This window comes from Pongo abelii, chromosome 13 (genome assembly GCF_028885655.2).
Source record: "Pongo abelii isolate AG06213 chromosome 13, NHGRI_mPonAbe1-v2.0_pri, whole genome shotgun sequence".
Lineage (NCBI taxonomy): Eukaryota > Metazoa > Chordata > Mammalia > Primates > Hominidae > Pongo > Pongo abelii.
In genome coordinates, this window is record NC_071998.2 from 95,353,343 (window position 1) to 95,370,165 (window position 16,823).

Here is a 16,823-nt window from a genome sequence, read left to right on the forward strand (position 1 = left end):
TTACACTTACCTTCTGTGCACCTGCTATTGCCCCTGCCAGACTGACTGCTTCCCTACCCAGACCAGGAAAATGCCATTGTCCTGCAAATATTAGCTCCTATTTCATTTCCCCATGAAACCTTCCCCGATTCCCTCAGGCATCATGAATGGCACTTTCCATTCTGTTCACCTGAGAGTGCTTTGTGCCTGACTCTCTTTCAGGCCCTTGTCTCACTGCATTATAATCATGGTTATGTGCCTGTGTCTCCTGCTTGAATTAGATGTTATTAATGGCAGAGACTATATTTTGTTGACCTCTCAGTGCCTTAGCACTTCCTGAAAGTGCCTGGATTTTGCCCCCAACATTTTCTGAATATATAAATGAATAAGTAAATGGATAAATGAATCAATATGCTTGAGATGAGGGCAAGTTATTATCATAACCATGTGCCATGCATCCCAAGGCTAGAAAGGTGAATGACAGTTACAACAATTCCTGTATTTATAATGTCCCTATTCACATCACATTGCTACAGGAGTTTAGCATTTTATACCAATTTTTTTCTACCTAAGAGTGTAGAAGAATTGTTCTTTCCCATCAAGGAGAGGCAGTGTGTCAGTCTTATGTGAGTCCTGTGACCAAGCAGTATCCTCCACGAAGCGACTGCATGTCAGCTAGTGACATACTATGGCAGGCGTCACTGCAAGCAGCTCCCTCTGGCACAGAAGAGAGTTAATGAAGGGATAGGAGAACATCTTGAAAGATTCAGGAAGCCTGGCTGGGAGCTGGGATGCAACAGAAACAGAGGCCTTCCTCTCAAGCACATGGAACAGGGTCCATCTGTGGACTTGGAGGGGAGCAAGATTATCAGAGAAACCTTCTGTCACCACCTTCTCAAGTTGCTACAGGCACTTCTATGTGGGGCTTTTCCCTTTTTTCTCCATGTTCTGAAGCAGGAAGCCAAGGTATTCCTAGAGATCATTTTAGTGTCAGGACCATCAAAGATGGGTGCCTGTCCTCATCTGTTTTTGGGGAAAAGGAACAAATGGAATGTGGAAAAAAGGTGGACATTCTCTGATCTTTTGAGGTCTATTTTTCCTGAGAAAGGATTCTCTCTCCTTCTACTTTCTAATCTTCACGTAATATGATACCTCCTATCTGGAAAATAAAGGTGCTCCACTGATGAGAACATTTATATCTGTATTTGGTATTATTCAAGATTAAGATATGGGTCCAGCTCTCAAGAAAAAACATGAAGAAACATGAGCTAATCAATGATGACTCCGTGATAAGCATGTTTTACGGAGCACATGAGAACAGGACACTGTAAGGACATACTGGGGGACTTCTAATCATTCTCTCTATGGTTAAATTAAAGCATCCTGGGGGAAGCAGGACCTGAGCTATGAAAAATCATCTGAAGTTTAATAGACTGAAAAGAGTAAAAAAGGCTTTCAGGTCAAGTGAGCAACATATGTGAAGGTAGGGAGCAACATAATGTCTCTTTTGGGAATTATAACCTGACATGACTGACATACACATTGGGAAGTAGAGAATGGGAAAAAATGACGCAGGAGAGTTAGGTTCAGGCAAGGGTGTGATGGGCTTTGTGAGCAATGTTGAAAAGCCGAGACTTTATATTAAAGCTTCAGGTGGGCAGCTGAGGGCCACATTCCAAGAGGTCAAATCAATTAAGAAGATACGGCCATGAAGAACCTAGTAGACAGAGCTGTTGCTTTCCATATCTGATTCCCAGTATGGAATGCAAGGGGTTGGGTTTCCTTAGGCTCTCACAGCAGAAATCATCAGCCTATGCACTATGAGAACAAGTGCCTCAAGTACCCAGAGGTAAAGCTACTAGGAGCTTGGACAGGATATAGCTAATTGCTTACACATTTTTTTTTTTTTTTTTTTTTTTTTTAGATGGAGTCTCACTGTCGTCCAGGCTGGAGTGCAATGGCGAGATCTCAGCTCACTGCAACCTCTGCCTCCTAGGTTCAAGCAATTCTCCTGCCTCATCCTCCTGAGTAGCTGGGATTACAGGCACATGCCACCACACCTAGGTCATTTTTGTATTTTTAGTAGAGATAGGGGTTTCACCATGTTAGTCAGGCTGGTCTGAAACTCCTGACCTCGTGGTCCGTCCACCTCATCCTCCCAAAGTGCTGGGATTACAGGCGTGAGCCGCCGTGCCCAGCCTTGCTTATGCTTTTAATCAAATCATTTCACCTCCATGAGCCACCACTTTTCTTTTTTTTAAATCTGCAATGTAGATATAACAATGTCGTTCCCACAGCCTTTTTGAGTATTAAGTAAAACAACACATGGGAACAGTGAAAAGTGCCTAACACAATATCTAACACATATTCAGTGCTCAACAAATTGGTTAAACTTAGATTGTGACATATTTAGAACTTTACACCAACACTCACCAACAGAACTTTCTGTGGTGATGGAAATATTTTATATTTGTGTATTGTAGTATTATATTGCATTGTAGCCACTAGCAACATGTGACTATCAGGCTTGAAATGTGGCTACTGCAACCAGAGAACTGAATTATTAATTTTATTTCATTTTAATTTGTTTAAATTTAAGTAGACACATGTGGCAAAGTGCTAGTATACCAGAAAACACAGCTTTATTTTCTACAAATTCTTTACATAAATAAAATATTTTGATCTAAAAATATTTTTAAACCCCATAAGTTTGTTGATTACCAATTTTGATAACCTAAAAATAATTATAGTATCTGTACTTAGTATTCTACTCTATTTACCAGCCTGAATTTTGAAATATCTTTGATAAAATTTTTTTAAATCATGAGAATAACTTTGATTTTGACATGTCTACATACATATTATAAAACAGATGAATACTGGCCGGACACGGTGGCTCATGCCTGTAATCCCAGCACTTTTGGGAGTTTGAGGCCAGCGGATCACCTGAGATCAGGAGTTCAAGACCATCCTGGTCAACATGGTAAAGCCTCCTCTCTACTAAAAACACAAAAATTAGCCAGGTATGATGGCAGTTACCTGCAATCCCAGCTACTCGGGAGGCTGAGGTGTGTGCTTGAACCCGAGAGATAGAGGATGCAGTGAGCCGAGATTGCGCCATTGCATTCCGGCCTGGGAAACGAGTAAAACTCCATCTGAAAAAAATAAAAAAATAAAAATAGATGAATACTATAATTAATTTTAAAAAGAAGATTACATAACAGCATATATAAAGTGATACCATTTATTTTTTAAAATATATATGTGAAAATTGTAACACTTTATCACAGGAACACAAAATTACATGTGATATTTTTTATCTCCTCTCTGAGTGTTTTGTATAGCCAAATCTTTTTCAATGAATAGAGGTTAATTTTATAATTCGAACTATTTTGCTTTTGTTTCAAAAATAAAAATGCGCTAACTGAAAAGATTCTGGAAAACAGAATAAAAATGTATTCACAGAAAGACAGCCTATGTTTATGTCTCCATTTAAGGCATTTAATCTTTTATTTCTATCATAAGTAAAGGACTAGCCCATCTTGATTAAAGTTAAGGAAGGCTGGGCATGGTGGCTCACGCCTGTAATCCCAGCACTTTGGGAGGCCAAGGTGGGCGGATCACGAGGTCAGGAGATCGAGACCATCCTGGCTAACATGGTGAAACCCCGTCTCTACTAAAAATACCAAAAAAAAAAAAAAAAAAAAAAAATAACAGACGTAGTGGCGGGTGCCTGTAGTCCCAGCTACTCGAGAGGCTGAGGCAGGAGAATGGCGTGAACCCAGGAGGCGGAGCTTGCAGTGAGCCGAGATCGCGCTACTGCACTCCAGCCTGGGCAACAGAGCCAGACTCCGTCTCAAAAAAAAAAAAAAAAAAAGTTAAGGAAAAGGGAGTTGAAGCTGCTTGTCTCAGATTCATTCACTTCCTTTATCAAGAACATGCTACTAAGAAAAAGCAAATAGGTCAGGTCACCCTGTCCAACTTTGTTAACATGATAATTAGACCTCTTGGCAAATAATCTAATAATATTTGCTGAGATAAGTGTCTTTAATTATTGGGCACTCTTAACAGGATGTCTCTGGTTATGTACTGTAGAAATTAAACCCAGAATCTCTGGGTTTATTAGTATGACCCCCCAACCCCTTGGAAAATGGCATGTAAGCTGAGGTAAATAAAATATGAGGAAATGTCAAAAAGTTCATGAAAAAAAAGAAATTAAAAGCTAAAAATAAAAAAATGTATATAAACTTTATTCCTCAACATAAGCGCCATCAATATTTTTGTAAGCAATGAAACCAGCCACTTACTACATTCCTAAAGAATTGAGGTAACCAAGTCAATGCAGTCTTTACATTATTAACTAAAGAAAGCTGAGTGCCTCTTAAAGATTTTTTAAGATTAGGAAACTAAAAGTCAGAGGACCAAAATCAAGACTGTAAGGTGGATGCCTAATGATTTCCCATTGAAACTCTTGCAAAATTGTCTTTGTTTGATGAAAGGAATGAGCAGGAACATTGTTGCAGTGAAGTGGGACTCTCTGGTGAAGCTTTCTCAGGGGTTTCCTGCTAAAGCTTTGGCTAACTTTCTCAAAATCCTCTCATTATAAGCAGATGTTACTATTCTTTTGCCCTCCAGAAGGTCAACAAGAAAAATGCCTTGAGCATCCCCAAAAATCTGTTGCCATGATCTTTTGACCAGTCGCTTTTGCTTTGACTGGACCACTTCCATCACCTCTTGGTAGCCATTGCTTTAATTGTGCTTTGTCCTAATGCCATGTTTCAACTCCCCGTACAATTCTTTGAAGAAATGTTTCATGGTCTTGATCCCCCTTGTTTAAAATTTCCCTTGAAAGGAGCTGGAGGCCATTATTCTAAGTGAAGTAACTCAGGAATGGAAAATAAAATATCATATATTTTTACTTATAAATGAGAGCTAAGCTGTGGGTATGCAAGGGCACACAGAGTGATATAATGAATTATGAATACTCAGAAAGGGGAGGATTCGGAGGATAGAGGGAGAAAAAACTACATACTGGATATAATGTAAACTACCTGGATGACAGGTACATTAAAATCTCAAACCTCACCTATATGATTCATCCATGTAACCAAAAACCATTTGTACCCTAAAAGCTATTGAAATAAAAAATACATACTTTTATTTATTTATTTTTTTAAAGAAAGCTCTGCTGTCATCAGCAGCTCATCTGGGCGCGATGATTTTGGAACTCACGGATTATTAAAGTTTGCTCAACTTTAATTTTTCAGTCAGAATTGGGCAAGCTGAACCACTGAGATGTCTACAGTGTTGACTATTCTTTTGCTGTTAATTTTTGATGCTCTTCAGTTAGGCCATGAACAAAATGAATTTTTTTCTTGAAAATTGATGTGGATGGTCAGGTCAGCAGATGAAACCTGCTGCAGGTTCCATCTTTGACATCATCTCATTCCTTCTTAAAATGAATTATCCACTTGTAAACTGCTGATTCCTTTGGGGCATTGTCCCCATAAACCCTTCATGGAGCATTAATGATTTCATCATTCTTCCACCCAAGCTTCACCATACATTTGATATTTGTTTTCCCCTCAATTTTAGCTCTGATAGGGGCTCTTTCCAGACTGATGTCTAATTTTTCTCAGTGCCTCAAACTAGATCTTGTTCAGACATGTCATAAAAAGTTAATACGAATTTATTATGGTGCAAACAATTTTTAGCAATTGATGCATAGATTTTTCATAATACACATTTCCCAAGAACTTTTTGAAGACACTTCATAAAATGTTTTGTAAACAATTAACAACTGCTTCCCACTGTATGATTCAATAAGCTATGTATCTTACTCACAGACTTTGTCTACTCTGAGCCAGAGACTATGTGTCCAGTGCAGGAGGAAGACCTGGGGCATAGTCCTCAGAGTCCCAGACCTCTCCCAGTTTTGTCTTAGCCTCTTGAATGCCCATATTCTTGAAATTATTGGTAATGTTTGATACTCTGAAAAATCTCTGGTTTATGTGAGTCTGACAATCAGATTATTTGCATTGACTCAAAGCTTATACAAACCTCATTTATTGTCAGCTCCAGTAAATTCTATTCCCTGCATAGAAGAGAGACATATGTAAAAAGAGCAAAGATCTCCACTTTTTCCACAAGTTCTTCTCTTCCTTTTCAGTAGCCTTACTGGTGCAGAGGCAAGTATTTGCTATAGTAACAACAACAGCAGTAAAATAATAGATTCTTTTGTTCATACTCTGCCCTAACAAAAAGAATTTGAGATGCCTACCTTAATTGTGTACATTCAACATTTAATTAATTAATTGTGGTTTTGTTATCACACTATGCGTTCCTCAAGGCCAAGGGGTATGTTCATTTTATATCCTTAGCAGGTATGCTAAACAAACATTTTTGTTTGCCAGTGTGTTTCTCTTTATTAAATTTCACCAGGTACACCCGACCATTTCCAGATTTTCTTAGATTTTTTTGGTAAATATAGAATTTTAACCCAATACGTTTAGCATTTGAGCTCAGTCAAGTCTACGTTTTATGCTCCCACCTCTCTCTCTTTCTGGGTGCCATCCCAATGCAGTGGGCTTACATGTATCATGACAAAGGGAAAAAGAGGTAGTCTATTGTCATTCCGAGTCCTTTACATCTTAGACTGAGGTGTCTTCCCTATTCCCCATGCACCCGCTCCTGCACCTCCCGTGTTGGTGTCTGCTACATAATTTTGGATTTGTCAGTATGTTTATTCACCAGATCTATGCATCCTCACTCCAGCCCTGGGGATACTTGCTGTACATCTGCCCTCTCTCAGACATTTCTGTTCACCTCTGAGAAGTACAGAAAACTTTTGAATGTTTGCCCGTTTGCCATACCCAGGTGTTTAATATTCCCTGAAACTGCTCTCAGACCCATCCATTTAAGTAGCTGACTCAGCTGATACTCCATCTTTCAGCACCTCATGAAGCTTCTCCATGGAGTTGGAATTTTGCCCTGGCCACCATTTGAAAGGTGAAGCACATACTTGGGCTTATTTTCTCAGGTTGCTAATTCTCTCATTCATGCTTGATGCAGGAATTACAGTAAAACATAGGACTTCACTTCTCATAGAACCATACCAGCATCTACTTGTATTGCTTTTCTATGTCAGTTTCCTGTATCATTATATCTCTTCAGTTAAACTTCACCACCTTCCATGTGCGAGAGAAGTACCTCTTACATTACAAAGTATAGTAGCAGCAAGTTATTTCATCTTTTACTATTGATATTACAAGCCAAGTTTTTGAAATGTATCTCAAGAAAGCCTGTAATCTCTCAAAAAGCCCAGGTCCTATAATTCAAAGTTATATCAGACTTCAAGTCCATATCTTGGCCCTGAGTTTGAAAAAAAATCACACCTTTACAACGAACCTAAATAAGTTTTTTTGTTTTTTTTTTTTTTTTTGCTTTTCCTGGAATTTTGACTTTCCTTTTCTAAGGTGATGTAAAGAAGAAAGCAATGAGACAATAAGGGTCACGGAGTGAATGGAATGAATGGGTACACTATTTTTGCAGGAACAAAAAGTAAAATTTCCCTTCACACCGCCAAACTGTGTCTTGTCTTACATCTTTAGTGCTCAGAATAGTTTGATATATAGAAGATAAATAGTAAATATTTGCAAGACCATTTAGTATCTAAAACAATCCTCTGAGTTAGCCAAGGAAGAGAAAACTATCACTCTTACTTTACAGGTGTATAACTAGAAGCTGAAAGTCACTGGCAGAACCAAAATTGAAGCATAGATATTCACATCAAGTCCCGTACTCATTCCTTCATACCACAGCTGCTCTTTGAGCCCTTGCATTTCAAGTATTCCACGTCCTCTAAAGTGTTGACATACAAAGTTTTTACCACGACTCATACTAAGAAATACATTTTACATAGTAATAAAGTAGCCACATACTTGTATGTATAGCACATATAACTGAGACTAAAATTTTATGAAGTAATAATTATTCTTATAACTGCTATGCACTTCTATATTCTCTATTTTTTTTCTCCTGTTCTGTTTTACTTCATTTAAAACAATGCTGGTCATGACCCAGTAAAGTGACTTCATGATCTACTAATGGAAGATGGAAAACACTGTACCAAAACATTACCTTTTCTCTACCTCCCATCCTCCACAAAAAAGAGATTCAAGGCCAATTTTACTATAGGAAAATACCAAAAACCCAGGCTGAGACTTGATTTATGTATTTTATCTCAATACCAAAATTTTATAATCCCAAACAAAATTTCACAAAAAATCCTATAACACTGCATTCTGAGGTTTGAGTCATGGAGAGGGGATTTCTGGAATTTATCTTGGAATTTGGTACTGTGGTCTCAGTGGACACAACTATACCTGGCTATCTGCTGGGAGTCATATTGAAGATGAGATGATCACTCTAAATCTAAATCAAAGGATCTCAACCTTGCCTGCATATTAAAATCACGTAGAGAGCATTTTTTTTTTTAAATCCCCAAATCTGGGCTCTGTGCCAGATCAGTTAAATCAGAATCTCTGGGAGGTAAGAACCAGGAATGGGTTCTATTGCAAACACTCCAGGTAATTTTTAAGTGCTGTCAAGGTTGCGATCCAATGCTCTATGAGAATCAAATCTTGTGGTTTCTGCAGTACAATCTCACATTTTTACAACTATTGCTAGACAGGAAATTATTCTAAAAACAGTCTCTGCAGGATCTATTCTGACATTAGTGTGGGTGTGGTGATACTGTGTTCAAATTTTTCCAAGAAACTATTTTGAATATTGCATTCCATTGTTTCTGAAAGTATATTCATACCTATCATACTATATGCATTTAGGAAACTCTGGTTCGGACATTACTATACTCTCTATTACTGGTTTTCTTATTATACTATATATAATATAGTATATTATAATATATTATACTATAGTATAATATAGTGTTAATATAGTATATATAGTATATAGTATATACTAATATAGTATATATTAATATAGTATAATATAGTATAGTATAATATAGTATACTATAGTATATTATAATATAGTATACTATAGTATATTATATAATATACTATAGTATACTATAGTATATTATAATATAGTATACTATATATAGTATACTATATTATAATATACTATAGTATACTATAGTATATTATATAATATACTATAGTATAGTATACTATATATAATATAGTATACTATACTATAGTATATTATAATATAGTATACTATATATAATATAGTATATTATAATATATTACATATAATACATATTATATATAATATATAATATATTATATACAACATATAATATATAATATATAATACATAATATATTGTATACAATATATTATATATAATATGTATTATATAATATTAATATAATATTAGCCATATAAATGTATATATGTATTTTATATATAAATATTTTTGAGATGGAGTCTTGCTCTGTCACCCAGGCTGGAGTGCAATGGCGCAATCTCGGCTCACTGCAAGCTCCATCTCCTGGGTTCACGCCATTCTCCTGCCTCAGCCTCCCGAGTAGCTGGGACTACAGGCGCCTGCCACCGCACCCGGCTAATTTTTTGTATTTTTAGTAGAGACGGGGTTTCACTGTGTTAGCCAGGATGGTCTCGACCTCCTGACCTCGTGATCTGCCCACCTCGGCCTCCCAAAGTGCTGGGATTACAGGCGTGAGCCACTGCGCCCAGCCATATATTAATATTATATATATATTATTTTATATTACACATAAAAACTACCTGGAGAACTCATTAAAACACAGCTTCCTATGTCACCTCCGGTGACCCTATCTAGTACACCTAAAGAAGGGTCTTTAAATTTGAATTTTCCACACACTTTCAGAGATTCTTACGCTAATGCGGGCTTGGTCATTACACTGTGTGGCACTGTCGCCCAGTCCTACTTTAAGCTTTGGGTGTTGTGAGACCAAACTTTAGACACAGGTAGCACCCCATACCTAAGGCTACATGATTAGGCCCTGAATAGGAAATATGTGGAGGTGCCACAACTGCTTTATGAGTTATTATAATTTTAATATATGAACAACCATGAAGGTGATCTGTGAATTATCTGTGGACTAAAATAGCTTGTTCACAAAAGATATTTCAAGTAGATGATAACTTGCCTGAAAACACATAGGTCACAGAACAGGGTCCTGGGAACAAGCACTTCTGGTCCAAGGACACTAAAAGAAAGCCACTGACTAATTCAGCAAGAAAGTGGCCCTTCTATAATATCACTCATTAGCAAAAGTTAATTGTGCTACCAGGCTCTTTCAGGCACAATCCTTGATAATGATTACTCAGAGGTCAAGACATAATCTCTATCCTCAAACTTCTCACAGTCTAAAATGGCTCACACAAATAAGTAATACACTATTACCAATGCTAAGATATAGATAAACACAGGTGCTGTATTAGCACAGACAGGAAATAATTATGAAAGTTCTCTTTGAAGAGGTAGTGTCTTGAACTTAGCTTGGCAAATGGCTGTTTGACATTCTGGGGAGCTCTGAAAAGATTGATGAGCCTGTTGAATCAGAAACTACATTTTATCAAGATTTCTGTGACTCCTATGCACATTAAAGTTTGATTTAAATAAATTCCAATTTTCTCAACTATAAAAATTAGATTTAATACTGACCACATAGATTTTTGTAAAGAACAATTTATAAAGTGAAAGTAACACTGATAGGGTTTGGATCTGTGTCCCCACCTAAATTTCATGTTCAATTGTAATCCCCAATGTTAAGAGATGAGGCTTGGTGGGAGGTGATTGGATCATGGGGGTGGTTTCTCATGAATGGTTTAGCACCGTCCGGCCACTGCTGTTCTCCTGATAGAATTCTCACAAGATCTGGTTGTTAAAAAGTGCGTAGCACCTATCCAACCCCTCTTCCTCCTGCTCCAGCCATGTAAGACATGCCTGCTTCCCCTTTAACTTTCACCATGATTGAAAGTTTCCTGGCCAGACGCGGTGGCTCATGCCTGTAATCCCAGCACTTTGGGAGGCTGAGGCGGGTGGATCACGAGGTCAGGAGATCCAGACCATCCTGGCTAACACGGTGAAACCCCGTCTCTACTAAAAATACAAAAAAAATTAGCCAGGCATGGTGGTGGGTGCCTGTAGTCCCAGCTACATGGGAGGCTGAGGCAGGAGAATGGCGTGAACCCAGGAGATGGAGCTTGCAGTGAGCCGAGATTGCGCCATTGCACTCCAGCCTAGGCGACAGAGCGAGACTTGGTCTCCAAAAAAAAAAAAAAAAAAAAGCTGCCTGGGGCCTCCCCAGAAGCTAAGCAGATGCTAGCATCACGCTTCTTGTACAGCCTGCAGAGCTGTGGCCAATTAAACCTCTTTTCTTTATAAATTACCCAGTCTCAGATATTTCTTTATAACAGTGCAAGAATGAACTTATTTGAATACCAATGTGTATTATCTCTTGAGCCTATTGTTCAATGCAGTAGAGTTGAAAGAATATAAAAAAGAAAAGCAAATACTACTTCTTGCATTATTTCTTTCTCAAATTTTGAATTTACAAGGTGAAACTCTCTTAAGAAATAAACAATAAGGAGGGCAGTACCTAGATGGCCTACTAGAAGCCATGACATTTGGAGGCTCCCATCAGAAAAAAACATGGTAAGCATGTGAATCCTTCACTGGCAACCAAGGTATCCAAAGTCTCTCATCAAAATTGACTCGAAGGCTGGCGTTACCCATGGAGAGAAGGGAAAGCAGCGTGGTGCAGCGGCCCACCTGAGAGCCACACGGGGAAGGGAATCCCCTCCCCCCAGTCAAGGGAGGCAGTGAGTGAGCGCACTACCTAGCTGAGGAAACTGTGCTTTTTCCACAGAACTGTGCAACCCATGGATCAGAAGATCCTGCCCCCGAACCCATGCCACCAGAGCCTAGCGTCCCAACCCCGGAACACGCAGATCCTTACAGCCTCTCAGCTGGAATCTGCTTAAGCCTACCAAACTCCCGCGGGGAGGGAGCCACAGCACCAGCTGTGGCTGCCTGCTGTCTAAGCCTTTTGAGTTCCTTCGGGGAGGGGCAGCAGCCAACACTGGGACTGGCAACTGCCTAACAAGATAAGCTCCCTGGGCGGGGGAAGGGCAACACCCATTTCTATAGCTCCAGGCTGTGCTTTTCCCCTGCTGGGAACAAGGGAGGCTGGATGACCTGGTCCCAAGACTTGTCCCCACAGCCCAACATACCAGCAGTGGAAGTCTGCAGCCAGAGTGCCTCTTCAGGCTTATCCCCAACCCATCCTTCCTCAGTGGTGGGGGGCTTCCCTGCAGGATCCTATAATAATTCCAGTCAGAGGCTCGGGAACAGATTTTGGATCTCCCTGGGCCTGAACCCCTGGCGGAAGGGGTGGCTGCAGTCTCTGTGGACCAGCAGACTTAGCCTCTCCTCCTGGTAGTTCTGAAGAATCCAGGCAGTTCAGATGAGTGGGTTTCCCTCCAGTGAAACACACCCTCTCCACCAAGGAACAAAGTGCTTCATTAAACGAGTCCTGCCACCCAACTGGGTAAGACCCTCCAACAGGGGCTGTCAAACACCCTATACAGGAGCCATCCTGGTGGCATCAGGTTGGTGCCTTTAAGATCAGAGGTCTCAGAAGAAGGATCAGGCACCCATCTTTGCTGCTCTCCAGCCTCCTTGAATGACATCTCCAGGCATGGAAATGAATCAGATGAATAAGGCCTGAAGTGAACCCCCAGGAAACTGCAAAAGCCCTACAGAAGAGGGACTGGACTATTGAAATTAAAAAAAAAAACAAGCAGAAAGTGACAACAGCATCAACAAAAACAACAAAAAGGCCCCCACAAAAACCCCATCTAAGGATCAGCAGCCTCAAAGACGAAACTAGACAAACTCATAAGATGAGAAAGAATCAACAACAACAACAAAAAATGCTGAAAACCCAAAAGGCCAGAGTGCCTCTTCTCCTTCAAATGATCGCAACATCTCTCCATCAAGGGCACAGAACTGGATGGACAGAGGATCAGATGGACGAATTGACAGAAGTAGGTATCAGAGGGTGGGTAATAAAAAACTATGATGAGCTAAAGGAGCATGTTCTAACCCAATGCAAAGAAGCTAAGAACCTTGATAAGAGGTTAGAACAATTTCTAATAGAATAACAAGTTTAGAGAGGAACATAAATGACCCAATGGAGCTGAAAAACACAGTTCGAGAACTTCATGAAGCATACACAAATATTAACAGCCGAATCGACCAAGAAGAAGAAAGGATATCAGAGTTTGAAGACCACCTTACTCAAATAAGACAGGCAGACAAGAATAGAGAAAAAAGAATGGAAAGGAATGAACAAAGCCTCCAAGAAATATGGTGACTTCATAAAAAGACCAAACCTACAATTGACTGGAGTACCAGAAGGAGATGGGGAGAATGGAAACAAGCTGGAAAACACCCTTCAGGATATTATACAGGATAACTTCTTTAACCTACCAAGACAGGCCACCATGCAAATTCAGGAAATACAGAGAACATCATTAAGATAATCCACGAGAAGACCAACCCCAAGATACATAATAACCAGATTCTCGAAGCTTGAAATGAAGGAAAAACTGTTAAGGGCAGCCAGAGAAAAAGCCAGGTCACCTACAAAGGGAAGCCCATCAGACTAACAGTGAAACTCTCAGTAGAAACTCTACAAGCCAGAAGACATTGGGGTCCAATATTCAACATTCTTAAAGAAAAGAATTTTCAACCCAGAATTTCATACCCGGACAAGCTAAGCTTTATAAGCAAAGGAGAAATAAAATCCTTTCCAGACAAGCAAATGCTGAGGAATTTCATTACCATCAGGCCTGCTCTGCAAGAGCTCCTGAAAGAAGCACTATATATAGAAAGGAAAAACTGGTACCAGCCACTGCAAAAACATACCAAAATATAAAGATCAATGACACTATGAAGAAACTGCATCAACTAGTGTGCAAAAGAACCAAACAGCATCATGATGACAGGATCAAATTCACACATAACAATACTAACCTTAAATGTAAGTGGGCTAAATGCCCCAATTAAAAGACACAGAGTGGGAAATTGGATAAGGAGTCAAGACCTATCGGTGTGCTATATTCGGGAGACCCATCTTACATGCAAAGGCACACACAGGCTCAAAATAAAGAGATGGAAGAAAGTTTACCAAGGAAATGGAAAGCAAATAAACAAACAAAAAGCAGGGGTTGCAATCCTAGTATCTGACAAAGCAGGCTTTAAACCAACAAAAATCAAAAAAGACAAAGAAGGGCTTATATAATGGTAAAGAGAACAATTCAACAAGAAGATCTAACTATTCTAAAAATATATGCACCCATTACAGGAGCACCCAGATTCATAAAACAAGTTCTCAGAGACCTGCAAAGAGACTTAGACTCTCACACAATAATAATGGGAGACTTTAACACCCCACTGTCAGTATTAGACAGATCAACAAGACAGAAAATTAACAAGGATATTCAGGAATAGAATTCAGCTTTGGATCAAGTAGACCTAGTAGATGTCTACAGAACTCTCTACCCCAAGTCAACAGAATGTATAGTCTTCTCAGTGCCACATGGCACTTATTCTAAAATCAACCACATAATTAGAAGTAAAACACTCCTCAGCAAATGCAAAAGAACTGAAATAATAACAGTCTCTCAGACCACAGTGCAATCAGATTAGAACTAAGGATTAAGAAACTCACTCAAAACCACACAATTTCATGAAAATTGAACAAACTGCTCCTGAATGACTTCTGGAAAAACAATGAAATTAAGGCAGAAATCAAGAAGTTATTTGAAACCAATGAGAACAAAGAGAAAACATGCCAGAATCTCTGGAACACAGCTAAAGCAATGTTTAGAGGGATATTTATAGCACTAAATGCCCACATCAGACAGCTAGAAAGATCTCAGATCAACACCCTAACATCACAATTAAAAGACCTAGAGAGGCAAGAGCAAACTAATCCAAAAGTTAGCAGAAGACAAGAAATAACTAAGATCAGAGAAGAGTTGAAGGAGATATAGACACAAAAAACCCTCCAAAAAAAAAAATAAATGAATACAGGAGCTGATTTTTTGAAAAAATTGACAAAATACATAGACCACTAGCTAGACCTATAAAGAAGAATAGAGAAGGATCAAATAGACACAGTAAAAAATGATAAAGGGAGGCCAGATGTGGTGGCTCACACCTGTAATCCCAGCACTTTAGGAGGCCACGATGGGCGGATCACGAGGTCAGGAGTTTGAGACCAGCCTGGCCAATATGGTGAAATGCCATCTCTACTAAAAATACAAAAGAAAAAACTAGCTAGGCATGGTGGCACATGCCTGTAGTCCCAGCTACTTGGGAGGCTGAGGCAGGAAAATCACTTGAACCCAGGAGGTGGAGGTTGCAGTGAGGCGAGATTGTGCCACTGCACTCCAGCATGGGCAATAGTGGGAGACTCCGTCTCAAAGCAAAAAAAAAAAAAAATGATAAAGAGGATATCACTACTGACCCCACAGAAATACAAACTACCATCCGAGAATACTATAAACACCCCTACATAAATCTAGAAAATCTAGAAGAAATTGATACACTCCTGGACCCATACACCTTCCCAAGACTAAAACAGGAATAAGTCTAATCCCTGAATAAAATAATAATAAGCTCTGAAATTGAGGCGGTAATTAATAGCCTATCAACCAAAAAAAAGCCCAGGACCAGATGGATTCACAGCTTAATTCTACCTAAAATACAAAGAGGAACTGGTACCATTCCTTCTGAAACTATTCCAAACAATTAAAAAGAAGGGATTCCTCCCTAACTCTTTTTATGAAGCCCGCATCATCCTGATACCAAAACCAGGAAGAGACACAACAAAAAAAGAAAATTTCAGACCAATATCCCTGATGAACATCGATGTGAAAATCCTCAATAAAATACTGGCAAACTGAATCCAGCAGCACATCAAACAGCTTATCCACCACAATCGTGTTGGCTTCATCCCTGGGAAGGAAGCCTGGTTCAACATACGCAAATCAGTAAACATAATCCATCACATAAACAGAGCCAAAGACAAAAACCACATGATTATCTCAATAGTTGCAAAAAAGGCCTTTGATAAAATTCAACACCCCTTCATGTTAAAAACTCTCAATAAACTAGGTATTGACGGAACATATCTGAAAATAATAAGAGCTATTTATAACAAACCCACAGTCAATATCATATTGAATGGGCAAAAGCTGGAAGCATTCCCTTTGAAAACCGGTACAAGACAAGGATGCCCTCTCTCACCACTCCTATTCAATATAGTATTGGAAGTTCTGGACAGGACAATCAGGCAAGAGAAAGAAATAAAGGGTATTCAAATAGGAAGAGAAAAAGTCAAGTTGTCTCTGCAGATGACATGATTTTATATTCATAAAACCCCATCATCTCAGCCCAAAAACTTCTTGAGCTGATAAGCAACACCAGCAAAGTCTCAGGATACAAAATCAATGTGCAAAAATCACAAGCATTCCTTTACGCCAACAATATGCAAGGAGAGAGCCAAATCATGAACGAACTCCCATTCACAATTGCTACAAAGAGAATAAAATATCCAGGAATACAGCTAACAAAGGATGTGTCGGACCTTTTCAAGGAGAACTACAAACCACTGCTCAAGGAAATAGGAGAGGACACAAACAAATGGAAAAAAAAAATCCATGCTTATGGATAAGAAGAATCAATGTCGTGAAAATGGCCACACTGCCCAAACTAATTTATAGATTCAATGCTATTCCCATCAACCTACCACT